We start from the raw sequence: 13,163 nt of genomic DNA on the forward strand, positions 1-13,163 counted from the left end.
TAAATTGTTCAAATGTTCAGACATTAATTGCATAGTGCACAAAATAGATTTTAATTAACACAATTATTAACTAACACAACTTAACAACGCAAGACAAAAAAATGATTTAAAATTGTTCTCCTCGCTCCATATTTGATTCTCTTCTGGTCTCTACATTGTTTCTTCCAGTTGGGTTATATGATCTAAAAGAGAAAAATGTGGTCCATACATCGAGGAAAGGCTATTCAGCGCATCAAGTCTGTTGAATCTAAAGATCCCTTGTCATCTATTTTACCCCAAACCATTTCATCTGCTAGAAAGAGGTTGCGCAAACCTACCACCTAACTCCTGTATAAATCTCAACTGCAGATGCATACAGTACATAGAATCATGGAATCTCTACAGTGCAGAAGGAGGCCATTCGACCCATCGAGTCTGCACCGACCCTCTGAAAGAAACCCTACCCAGGCCCAACGCCCTATTCCAGTAACCCCACCGACCCTTTTGGACACTAAGGGGCAATTTAGCATCGCAATCCACCTAACCTGCACATCTTTGGACTGTGGGAAGAAACCGGAGCACACATGGGAAACCCACGCAGACACAGGGAGAACATACACACTCCACATGGACAGTCACCCAAGGTCGAAATTGAACCCGGGTCCCTGGTGCTGTGAGGCAGCAGTGCTAACCATTGTGCCATCATGTCACCATAATTGAACATTCTTTGTCATATTGGGGCTATATGATGAAGGCACTGGTTTAGCACAGTGGGCTAAATCGCTGGCTTGTAATACAGAACAAGACCAGCAGCGCGGATTCAAATCCTGTACCAGCCTCCCCGAACAGGTGCCGGAATGTGGCGACTAGGGGCTGTTCACAGTAACTTCATTGAAGCCTACTCGTGACAATAAGCGATTATTATTATTATTATATTATTATTATTGGTCCGTTTCTTCTTCTCATGGTGGTCACTTTCTTGAAGCTGCACTTTAGCACATACAAATGAGTACGTTGGGATTGGATCAGATGTTTAAAATTTTAAAACGCTGAACTCCAAACAATCTCCCCGCTTCCCAGACAAAGGACAAGGGGCAGGAAGCCAACCCACACCCAAGTGCTCGGTTACCAATTTAAATATGTTATTGAGGAAGAGGGAAGCGGCTAGGGAAATAGGGACGATAGTGGATGTGGAGGGTAATCTAGTGGGTGACCCAGCAGGGCTGAACAAGGTCTTTAGGGACTTTTATAGGAAGCTGTACACTTCGGAACCCCCCGGGGGACCGGGGGGGGATGAGGCGATTCCTGGACTGACCTTCCCAAGAGTGGGGAGGAGGTTGGTGGACGGACTGGGGGCCCTGGTCAGGATCGAAGAGGTGTTGGGGGGCCTGAAGGTCATGCAGTTGGGTAAAGCCCCGGGGCTGGACGGGTATCCGGTGGAGTTTTACAAACAATTTGCCGGGATAGTGGGGCCGGTGCTGGTCAGGGTCTTTAACGAGGCAAGAGACAGAGGGAGTTTACCCCCGACGATGTCGCAGGCCACCATCTTGCTTATTCTGAAACGGGATAAGGACCCGGAGGCTTGTGGGTCACACAGGCCGATCTCTTTGATCAACGTAGACGCCAAGTTATTGGCCAAGATCTTGGCGACTAGAATTGAGGATTGTGTACCGGATGTAATTGGGGAGGACCAAACCGGGTTTGTAAAGGGGAGGCAGCTGGTGGCCAACCTAAGAAGGCTGCTCAACGTGATTATGATGTCCCCGGAGAATAGGGAGGTAGAGATAGTGGTAGCCATGGATGCTGAAAAGGCGTTTAACCGGGTCGAGTGGGATTATCTGTGGGAGGTACCAGGATGGTTCGGGTTCGGGTTCGGGTTCGGGACTGGGTTAGGCTATTATATCAGGCCCCGGAGGCGAGTGTAAGGACAAACAGGACGACATCGGACTACTTTAGACTGCACCATGGGACAAGACAGGGCTGCCCTCTCTCCCCACTGCTGTTTGCGCTGGCCATAGAGCCGCTGGCAATTACACTGAGAGCTTCTAGGGGCTGGAAAGGTCTGGTGCGGGGGGGAGTGGAACATAGAGTCTCGCTATATGCAGACGATTTGCTGTTATATGTATCGGACCCAATGGTGGGGATGGACGGTATCATGGCAAACCTGAGGGAATTTGGCCGGTTCTCCGGATACAAACTGAACATGGCTAAGAGCGAGTTGTTTGTAATTCAGGCGAGGGGGCATGAGAGTAGGCTGAAGGGGTTGCCGTTCAGGCTAGTGGGGGAGAGTTTCCGATATTTGGGGATTCAGGTGGCACAGGACTGGGCAAGTTGCATAAGCTCAACCTATCCTGACTGGTGGAACGGGTGAGGGAGGAGGTCCGGAGGTGGGATGCGTTCCCGCTGTCATTGGCGGGGAGGGTGTAGACTGTTAAGATGACGATTCTCCCGCGGTTCTTGTTTGTTTTTCAGTGTCTCCCCATCTTTATCACGCGATCCTCCTTTAAGAGGCTGAATAAAATTATTCTGGGATTTGTATGGGCGGGGAAGTTCCCGCGGGTGATGCTTGAAAGGAACAGAGGAGAAGGGGGGCTGGCATTGCGGAACTTCAGCAACTATTACTGGGCGGCCAACATAGCGATGATAAGGAAATGGATGGTGGGTGTGGGGTTGGTTTGGGAGCAGATGGAGGCTGCTTCGTGCAGGGGCACTAGCTTAGCAGCCCTGGTCACGGCGCCACTGCCGCTTCTGCCGGCACGGTACTCCACCAGCCCAATAGTGGTGGTGGCTCTTCGGATCTGGGGCCAGTGGAGGAGGCATGTGTGGTAGTCACCACTGATGTATATATTAGGTGCTTTGTGGTACGGCCCTGTACGACAGGTACGGGGGTAGTTTCCTGCCTGCTGGCTCTGCCCAGTAGGCGGAGTATAAATATGTGTGCTCCCAGTACAGCAGCCATTTCGCCAGCTGCTGAAGGAGGCCACACAACTTAGTGTAATAAAGCCTTGATTACATCCTACTCTCGTCTTTATGTAATTGATCGTGCATCAATTTATTACACTGAGTTTTTCAGAAGGTGGACCTCCGCATCAAGCCGGATCGCCTGCAGCTGGATCCGCAATCAAGCAATGCCAAAAAGGACTTTGAACATTGGCTAGCCTGTTTCGAAGCTTACATCAGGTCTGCACCAGACCCAATTCCGGAAGCTCAGAAGATTCAGATCCTCTACACGCGGCTGAGCTCCAACGTCTTTCCACTTATCCAGGATGCGCCGACCTACGAAGACGCCATGGCGCTACTGAAGGAAAACTACGCTCAGTGGACTAACACGCTCAGCGGACTAACACGCTCTATGCCAGACACATCCTCTCCACTCGTCGTCAACTTCCTGGTGAGTCAGTGGAAGAATTTTGGCGTGCTCTAATTCCCCTAGTCAGAGACGGTAACTGTCAGGCCGTCACGGCCACGGAACACTCGAACTTGCTCATGAGAGACGCTTTTGTTACAGGGATAGGGTCGGATTACATCCACCAACACCTCTTAGAAGGGGCCACACTCGACCTCGCTGCCCGTCCCACCCCTTCTACGCATCGTGGACTCCGCAGCCGGCCGCCCAATCAGGGACCCCACTCAGCCAACCCCACGCCTGTGCCGCGCGGCAGCCAATCAACCCCGGGGGTCCCAAATGCTACTTCAGTGGGCAGCCAAAACACCCCCGACAACGCTGCCCGGCCCGGAGCGCCCTTTGCAAGGCCTGCGGCAAGAAGGGACACTTCACTGCGGTGTGCCAGGCCCGCGCAGTCGCCCCTATTGTTCCGACCCCCCCACGTACGGCCAGTGGGCGCCGCCATCTTCCCCTCCCCGGACCACGTGCAGCCCGTGGGCGCCGCCATCTTGTTCGACCCACACCACATGCGGCCCATGGGCGCCGCCATCTTGTTCAACCCCCACCACGTGCGGCCGTGGGCGCCGCCATCTTGTCCTCCCCAGGATCATCAGGCGCTGCCATCTTGTTTCCCCCATAACACGTGCGGCCCATGGGCGCCGCCATCGTACCAGGACCCATGCCCCCGGGCACCCCATCGTCTGCCACCATCGACGACCAGCCGCGTCTCGCCTCGGTCACAATTGACCAGTCCCACCCACACAACCTAGCAACGGCCTCTACCAACGTGAAAATCGATGGGCATGAGATCTCCTGCCTGCTGGACTCCAGGAGCACTGAGAGCTTCATCCATCCCGATACGGTAAGGCACTGCTTCCTCGCGGTACACCCTGCCAACCAGAGAAACTCCCTGGCCTCCGGGTCCCACTCCGTGGCAAACCGGGGGCACTGCTTAGCCACTCTCACTGTCCAGGGCATGGAGTTCAGCGGCTTCCGCCTCTACGTCCTCCCCAACCTCTGTGCTGCCTTGCTACTCGGCCTAGACTTCCAGTGCAACCTCCAGAGCCTAACATTGAAATTCGGCGGGCCCCTACCACCCCTTAATGTGTGCGGCCTCGCGACCCTAAAGGTCGACCCACCTTCCCTATTTGCAAACTTAACCCCGTCGCCGCCAGGAGCAAATGGTACAGCGCCCAGGACAGGACCTTCATCAGGTCCGAAGTCCAGCGACTGCTTCAGGAAGGCATCATCGAGGCCAGCAACAGCCCCTGGAGAGCCCAAGTGGTAGTTGTGAAAACTGGGAAGAAACACAGGATGGTTGTGGACTACAGCAGACCATCAATCGGTACACGCAGCTCGACGCGTACCCCCTCCCACGCATATCTGATATGGTCAATCAGATTGCACAGTACCGGATCTTCTCAACTGTCGACCCAAAATCTGCCTACCACCAGCTCCCCGTCCGTAAGGCGGAGCGCCCATACACTGCCTTCGAGGCAGATGGCCGCCTTTACCACTTTCTTAGGGTTCCCTTTGGTGTCACCAACGGAGTCTCGGTTTTCCAACGGGAAATGGACCGAATGGTTGACCGGTACGGGCTGCGGGCCACTTACCCGTACCTAGACAATGTCACCATCTGCGGCCACGATCAGCAGGACCATGACGCCAACCTTGCCAAATTTCTCCACACCGCCACTCTCCTCAATCTAACTTATAACAAGGAGAAGTGCGTGTTCAGCACGAACCGCTTAGCCATCCTCGGCTATGGGGTCCAGAACGGAGTACTGGGGCCCGATCCCGACCGCAAGTGCCCCCTCATGGAACTCCCCCACTGCCCCAAAGCCCTCACACGTTGCCTGGGGTTCTTTTCTTACTACGCCCAGTGGGTCCCAAATTATGCGGACAAGGCCCACCCACTCATTCAATCCACTCTTTTTCCCCTGACAGCTGAGGCTCACCAGGCCTTCAACCGTATTAAGGCTGACATTGCCAAGGCCGCAATGCACGTAGTCGGCGCGACGTTACCATTTCAAGTCAAGAGCGACGCATCAGACGCCGCTCTGGCCGCCACCCTCAAAAAGGAAGGCAGGCCCGTGGCATTCTTTTCACAAACCAGTCATGCCTTCGAAATTCGGCATTCCTCCGTCGAAAAAGAGGCCCAAGCCATCGTTGAAGCTGTGCGTCATTGGAGGCATTATCGGGCCGGCAGGAGATTCACTCTCCTCACTGACCAACGGTCGGTAGCCTTCACTTTTAACAACACACAGCGGGGCAAGATCAAGAACGATAAAATCTTGAGGTGGAGGATCGAGCTCTCCACCTACAACTACGAGATTGTGTATCGCCCCGGTAAGCTCAACGAGCCCCCAGATGCCCTATCCCGAGGTACATGTGCCAGCGCACAGGTGGACCAACTCCGGACTCTGCACGACAACCTTTGTCACCCGGGAGTCACACGTTTGTACCACTTCATCAAGGCCCGCAATCTGCCCTACTCAGTCGAGAAAGTCAGGGCAATCACCAGAGACTGCCAGGTCTGCGCGGAGTGCAAACCGCACTTCGACCAGCCAGACCGTGTGCGCCTGGTGAAGGCCTCCCACCGACCGTAACACGTACTTCCTCAGTGTGGTCGATGAATATTCCAGATTCCTCTCCGCCATCCCATGCCCCGACATGACGTCTGCCACCGTCATCAAAGCCCTCAACACCATCTTCGCTCTGTTTGGCTTCCCCGCCTACGTCCACAGCGACAGGGGATCCTCATTCATGCGCGATGAGCTGCGTCAGTTCCTGCTCAACAAGAGTATCGCCTCGAGCAGGATGACCAGCTATAACCCCGGGGAAACGGGCAGGTGGTGAGGGAGAATGGGACGGTCTGTAGGGCCGTCCAGCTGGCCCTACGGTCCAGAAATCTCCCGGCCTCCCGCTGGCAGGAGGTCATCCCCGACGCAATGCACTCCATTCGGTCGCTCCTATGAACTGCAACTAACGACACACCCCATGAACGTCTCTTTGCCTTCCCCAGGAAGTCCACCTCCGAGGTGTTGCTCCCGACATGGCTCACAGCTCCAGGACCCGTACTCCTCCGTAAGCACGTACTGCTCCACAAGGCGGACCCGTTGGTTGAGAGGGTACAGCTACTCCACGCTAACCCACAGTACACCTACGTAGCATACCCCGATGGCCGCCATGATACTGTCTCCCTCAGGGACCTGGCACCATCTGGTTCCACACACACACACACCCCTCCGGCCCGGCGCCACCCTCCCCTCCCCCGGCGCACCCAGCCGCAACCCCCACCCCAGGACAATCCATCGCCCCCGTGCCCACGCCCGAGGATGTAGAGGATTTCAGCATGCTCCCGGAGTCACCGAAGACCAGACCGACACCGGAATCGCCGCAATCACTGCGGCGCTCCCAACAGCAGATCAAGGCTCCGGACCGACTGAACCTGTAACTTGATCGGGCCTCTTAAAAAAAATCATCCTTCTGGATAACTCAATTCCGTCCCCGCTGGACTCAATTTTTTTTTCTGTACTTTAAAACATCTACTTGTTTTCCACCACCCCCGCCGGACTCAATTTTAACAGGGGGTGAATGTGGTAGTCACCATTGATGTATATATTAGGTGCTTTGTGGTAAGGCCCGATACTACAGGTATGGGGATAGTTCCCTGCCTGCTGGCTCCGCCCAGTAGGCGGAGTATAAATATGTGTGCTCCTCGTACAGCAGCCATTTCGCCAGCTGCTGAAGGAGGCCACACATCTTAGTGTAATAAAGCCTCGATTACATCCTACTCTCACCTTTGTGTAATTAATCATGCATCAGCATGTAGGGGAGGTAAGAGCATCGGTGTGGACCCCAATCTACAGCAACCACCGATTTGCCCCGGGGAACATGGATGGGGGTGGGGGGGGGTATCGACTGTGGAGGAGGGCAGGGATTGTTAGGATGGGGATCTGTTCCTGGAAGGGAGCTTTCCGAGCATGAGGGCACTGTAGGAGAAGTTTGCGCTGGTGAGGGGGAACGAATTTAGATACTTGCAGGTGTGGGATTTTGTACACAGATTGGTGCTGTCCTTCCCATGTCTCCTGCCGAAGGGGAGGCAGGACAGGGTAGTTTCTAGGGGAGAGGTGGGAGAGGGTAGAGTCTCAGACGTCTACAAGGAACTAATGGGAGCTGAGGATACGGAGACCGAGGACCTGAAGCTTAAGTGGGAAGAGGAGCTCGGGGGGAGATAGAGGACGGTCTTTGGGCAGAAGCCCTGAGCAGAGTAAACACGACCGCAACGTGCGCCAGGCTCAGCCTGATCCAGTTTAAGGTGTGCACCAGGCCCACATGATGGTGGCCCAGATGAGCAAATTCTTCGGGCTGGAGGACAAGTGTGCTAGATGCGCCGGAGGGCCATCCGGCTCATCATGTACACATGTTCTGGTCGTGCCCTAAACTCAGGGGGTATTGGCAGGGATTCGCAGATGTCATGTCCGGGGTATTGAAAACTGGGGTGGTAATGAGCCCTCAGGTGGCAAACTTTGGGGTTTCGGAGGACCCGGGAGTCCAGGAAGAGAGAGAGGCCGACGTTCTGGCCCTTGCTTCCCTGGTAGCCTGGCGACAAATACTGTTAGCATGGAGGGACTCAAAGCCCCTGAGGGCTGAGGTATGGCTATCGGACATGGTGAGCTTTCTTGGCCTAGAGAAAGTCACGTTCGCCTTGAGAGGTTCGCTATTAGGGTTCGCCCGAAGGTGGCAGACATTCATTGACTTCTTTGCAGAGGAGTAAGCATCAGCTGTGGGGGGGAGGGGGGGGGGGGGTAGAGTAGAGTAGGGGGATATTGAGGCAGGTCCTCGCGCGAACAGAGCCGTGGTTTGCACTATGTTTAATTTGTGTCTTGACTTTTTTTTGTACTGTACTGTACAATGTCACTTTTTCTATATGCCTAAAATACCTCAATAAAATTGTTTGTTAAGAAATAAATAAATATGTTATTGAGGCTGGCAGCCTCTGATTTAACCTGCTTTGCAGCTTTTACAGTCGATGGCTTGGCGTTCCAGGTCTCAGGAAGTCCAGTAATTGAAATGAGATGGGGACAGCTTTAGGCTTCATGGCATTGGTCTTTTAAGCCAGTAGGTGTTTGAGTGTTTTGGTGCAGTCCATCAAACAACCCCCAATCAGTCGTGCCCTGCCTCTGCCCGCACCCACCCCTCCATACAAAGGTCCCCAGTGTCAGCGATCAGATACTCAGCTTATGAACAAAACATGCAACTTCTCTTCAGGATCAATGCATTTCAGATTTCCAGGACTTTTCTTTCATATCAGTTTTACAGATATTTTCTTCATAATTCGATGCTCAAATTCAGAATCACACTCGTGACTCTTCTCTAAGCCTTTTCCAATGCATCGACACCCTTATAAAAAGATCCCCAAAATGGCTATCCAAATATCCAAACGGTATTCCAAATGTGCTATCTAAAAACATATTTCTCCAAGACTTCTGTTGAAGACACTGGCTAACAGAAGTGACACTTACAGTGCAGTGAAAAGGGTATTATTAATTTTGTCTCCTGCAGATAACCCACTCTACTTCCCTGAGACTCTCCAATGTCCTATTATTTCACAAATAAAAGTAGCAAAAGATAGCACTGCATGAGTGTCACACCTTTATTTTTCAGCATATTTGATATGTCGTACTAGTGCACATCTATTACTGTCTTGCAGGTTTCAAAATAGGCATCAAATGGATGGAAGGATTCATTACACTCCCATGACTGTGCAGGGATCACGTGATGTGAGCGCAGGAGCAGCTGCGTTTTCCCGCGCTCTGGCTCCACTCATCTTGTAATCCTTTCTTTTATCCTGCTGCACGTTTCACTTTTGTCTTTTCCTGGGATATAGAACATAGAACGATACAGCGCAGTACAGGCCCTTCGGCCCACGATGTTGCACCGAAACAAAAGCCATCTAACCTACACTATGCCATTATCATCCATATGCTTATCCAATAAACTTTTAAATGCCCTCAATGTTGGTGAGTTCACTACTGTAGCAGGTAGGGCATTCCACGGCCTCACCACTCTTTGCGTAAAGAACCTACCTCTGACCTCTGTCCTATATCTATTACCCCTCAGTTTAAAGTTATGTCCCCTCGTGCCAGCCATTTCCATCCGCGGGAGAAGGCTCTCACTGTCCACCCTATCTAACCCCCTGATCATTTTGTATGCCTCTATTAAGTCTCCTCTTAACCTTCTTCTCTCCAACGAAAACAACCTCAAGTCCATCAGCCTTTCCTCATAAGATTTTCTCTCCATACCAGGCAACATCCTGGTAAATCTCCTCTGCACCCGCTCCAAAGCCTCCACGTCCTTCCTATAATGCGGTGACCAGAACTGTACGCAATACTCCAAATGCGGCCGTACCAGAGTTTTGTACAGCTGCAACATGACCTCCTGACTCCGGAACTCAATCCCTCTACCAATAAAGGCCAACACTCTATAGGCCTTCTTCACAACCCTATCAACCTGGGTGGCAACTTTCAGGGATCTATGTACATGGACACCGAGATCCCTCTGCTCATCTACACTTCCAAGAACTTTACCATTAGCCAAATATTCCGCATTCCTGTTATTCCTTCCAAAGTGAATCACCTCACACTTCTCTACATTAAACTCCATTTGCCACCTCTCAGCCCAGCTCTGCAGCTTATCTATGTCCTCTGTAACCTGCTACATCCTTCCACACTGTCGACAACACCACCGACTTTAGTGTCGTCTGCAAATTTACTCACCCACCCTTCTGCGCCTTCCTCTAGGTCATTGATAAAAATGACAAACAGCAACGGCCCCAGAACAGATCCTTGTGGTACGCCACTTGTAACTGAACTCCATTCTGAACATTTCCCATCAACCACCACCCTCTGTCTTCTTTCAGCTAGCCAATTTCTGATCCACATCTCTAAATCACCCTCAATCCCCAGCCTCCGTATTTTCTGCAATAGCCTACCGTGGGGAACCTTATCAAACGCTTTACTGAAATCCATATACACCACATCAACTGCTCTACCCTCGTCTACCTGTTCAGTCACCTTCTCAAAGAACTCGATAGGGTTTGTGAGGCATGACCTACCTTTCACAAAGCCATGCTGACTATCCCTGATCATATTATTCCTGTGTCCAGCACTATGTCCCTGGAGGATCCTGATTGCGAAGAGGAGCTGAGATAAATGTTAGAGAATGCTAGTTTGATTGTGGTGCTCTGAGTAAGTTGGGGTGGGGCCCAGCTTGCAGTGATGTTGTTGCGGGTGAACGGGTTTACGCCTCGGAGTTGCTTTTGCATCCGGATGATGGCTGACAATGAGAATGTTGTTCTGGATGAAGATCTCACCTTTGTGGTGCAGGTCTTTAGCGTTCACTTTGAAGATTTGCAAGGTTTCCTTGAGAGAATGGTTGAGGTGCATGAGGGAGTTCTTGCATTGAAAGAGCACTTTCCCTGGCAAAGGCCCGCCTTCTAGACGTCAAGATCCTGCTGTATTGTGTGACGTTTATCCTGATGGGTTCTAAGTTTGAACATTTTCTGCCATGCTTTAGTGGTCTTGATTTGGAGGGTGGGTGGTCAGGTTCGATGGAGCACAGTGTATCCAACCTTTGCGGCCTGGGGTCGGTTGGGCCCCCCGACAACTTGCCGTATTTTATCCTATCCTCGATGCTCGTCGTGAGAGGGTGGAGGTTGCCAAGTGGGTCAAATCCATCACCCTGAGCCATAGAGGGTGATGGGTGGATGGTTGGGGTGCAGTTGGATAGTAGGGTTAGTTAAGTCCTCACTGAAATTGAGGATAGTTCCCCAATTAGAGATAACCATATCGGGTTTTTATTTAGCTTCTTATTTGGAATTTAAGAATCCGTGCCTATCTCTGATAGGCTGGGCAGATTATGTAACCTGATGAGGACTGGGCTCCCTCTGACCTTTCCTTGCGGTCGGTGTTCTTAGGAAATGAGTGACTGGTGGCGCACCCGAGATGGGCTTGGTTAATCCTTGATTTGTTGATTGTTGTTCCTAGACCAACTCGGGATTTTTTCCATTAAGGTTTTTTTTTTCTTTCTTTTCTTCATATCTGAGCAGTGTGCTCTTCAGCGGAGGGGTGCACTGTCCTGGGTATGATCAAAGAGGAGCAGGACCGGCTGGGGTATAGGTTTTGGGGTGTGCTGGGGGCCCTGGGAGAGCTGTGCTAGGCCAGGTTCATGCTGTGGTTGGTATCCTGTTGCCCCCTGGAGCTTGGGGTATCCCTTTTCGAAGGCACTTATTAGACACATCGGCCCGTAACTTCCTGTATGATTCATGACTTAAGTCGCTGGTGCACCGCACATGTGTGGCGCAACAATCTGGAAGTGCGGGCATTCAGACGTGCGTGCCGGAACGGCCCGGAATTTAAACTCTCAACCCATTTCCTACAAATTGGTCTCTTCTGAGCATTGACATTTATGTTCCATTGCTTGAGGTAAGCCTACAGTGTGTCTTTGAAGAGCTTCCTTCGTCCTCCTCTGGTCAGCGTTCTTTGAGCTGGTGAAGAATATTCGCTTTGCCAATCGGGACTCTGACATCCTAAGCATATGGATGGCCCAGTGGAGTTGGTTTTGGGTGATCATGGCCTTGATACTGGTGCTATTGACTCCTTCAAGGACAATAATGTTAGCACGCCTGTCCTCCCAGGTGATTCACAGCTAAAGTTCATTTGGAATTTGCAATGTATTTTAAGCTAGGTTATTTATGAGTATCCCTGATGTAATATTCATCTATAGAAGCCTCAGTGATTACTTAAAATGATTTAACAAAGTTTAATGCCTTAGTCGATATATGCAAGCCTCCTGTAAGCTAATGTGAACTATCTGTCTGACAGTAATTGCAATGAATCAATCACCCACCCCCAAGAGTGTACTGCCAAAGGACATCCTGAAATGATGTCAGAGGAGATGTGTGCCAGGATGCTGCACATAAGCAGCTACTGCTTTCGGATGTTGAGCTTGTCAATAAACAATTGTCAAAATCTTCCCCTTCCCCCCCCCCTTCCCTCTATCTCTCCCTCTTCCCTCTCTCCCCTTCCCCCTTTCCTCCCTCCCTTTAGAAATGGACGGAACCATTGTGTTTAAGTGAGAAAATATATTTTATTGCAAGAAATTTGTAAAAGTTGAGGTAGTTTTATGTGATTATTCAGCTGATAAAGTTAAACATTAAGTTAAATAAATGTTAACTGGTTTCAAGTTTTGTATTTACAAAATTATTTTTGTTAACAAATGTTTTACATTTAACTTTACAAGCTTCTACAAATTTCTTACTGAAACATCAGAACACAACATTTAATACTGAAATAATTATAAATGAATAAGATAATGGAAGTAAACAAGGCAGAAACATATTTCATGTGGGTAACACGCTGGCAGACTAGTTAACACTGCTGCCCGTATTCAATTTGGAACTTTGGGTAACTGTGTGGACTTTGTAAATTTTCACCGTGTCTCCATGGGTTTCCTAGAACTATGGAATAGAACCATAGAATTTTTAAAAAATATAAATTTAGAGTGCCCAATTTCTTTTTCCAATTTAAGCGGCAATTTAGTGTGGCCAATCCACCTACCCTGCACATCTTTGGGTTGTGGGGGTGAAACCCACGCAAACATGGGGAGAATGTGCAAACTCCACACGGGATCGAACCTGGGACCTCAGCGCCGTGAAGCAGCAATGCTACCCATTGCACCACCGTGCTGCCAGAACCATAGAATTGCTACAGTGCAGAAGGTTTCCATTCAGCCA

General features: G+C 50.9%; 2 long non-coding RNA genes across 3 annotated transcripts in view; one reads left to right on the forward strand and one right to left on the reverse strand.

Annotated features, from left to right (window-relative positions):
• LOC140388062 (uncharacterized) overlaps positions 1-13,163 on the reverse strand; it is a 205,333-nt gene that overhangs the window by 155,682 nt on the left and 36,488 nt on the right. The gene's annotated exons all lie outside the window — the stretch shown is intronic.
• The window catches only part of LOC140387701 (uncharacterized), a 44,368-nt gene that overhangs the window by 16,564 nt on the left and 14,641 nt on the right, over positions 1-13,163 (forward strand). Inside the window, exon 3 of one of the 2 annotated variants that reach the window (XR_011933959.1) lies at positions 8,397-8,451. The exons of the other annotated variant lie outside the window; for it this stretch is intronic. This is a non-coding gene — a long non-coding RNA (uncharacterized lncRNA). Of the gene's footprint in view, positions 1-8,396; positions 8,452-13,163 lie in introns of those variants that run through there. 2 annotated transcript variants of the gene reach the window in all.

The sequence above is a fragment of the Scyliorhinus torazame genome, chromosome 13 (assembly GCF_047496885.1).
Source record: "Scyliorhinus torazame isolate Kashiwa2021f chromosome 13, sScyTor2.1, whole genome shotgun sequence".
Classification (NCBI taxonomy): Eukaryota; Metazoa; Chordata; class Chondrichthyes; order Carcharhiniformes; family Scyliorhinidae; genus Scyliorhinus; species Scyliorhinus torazame.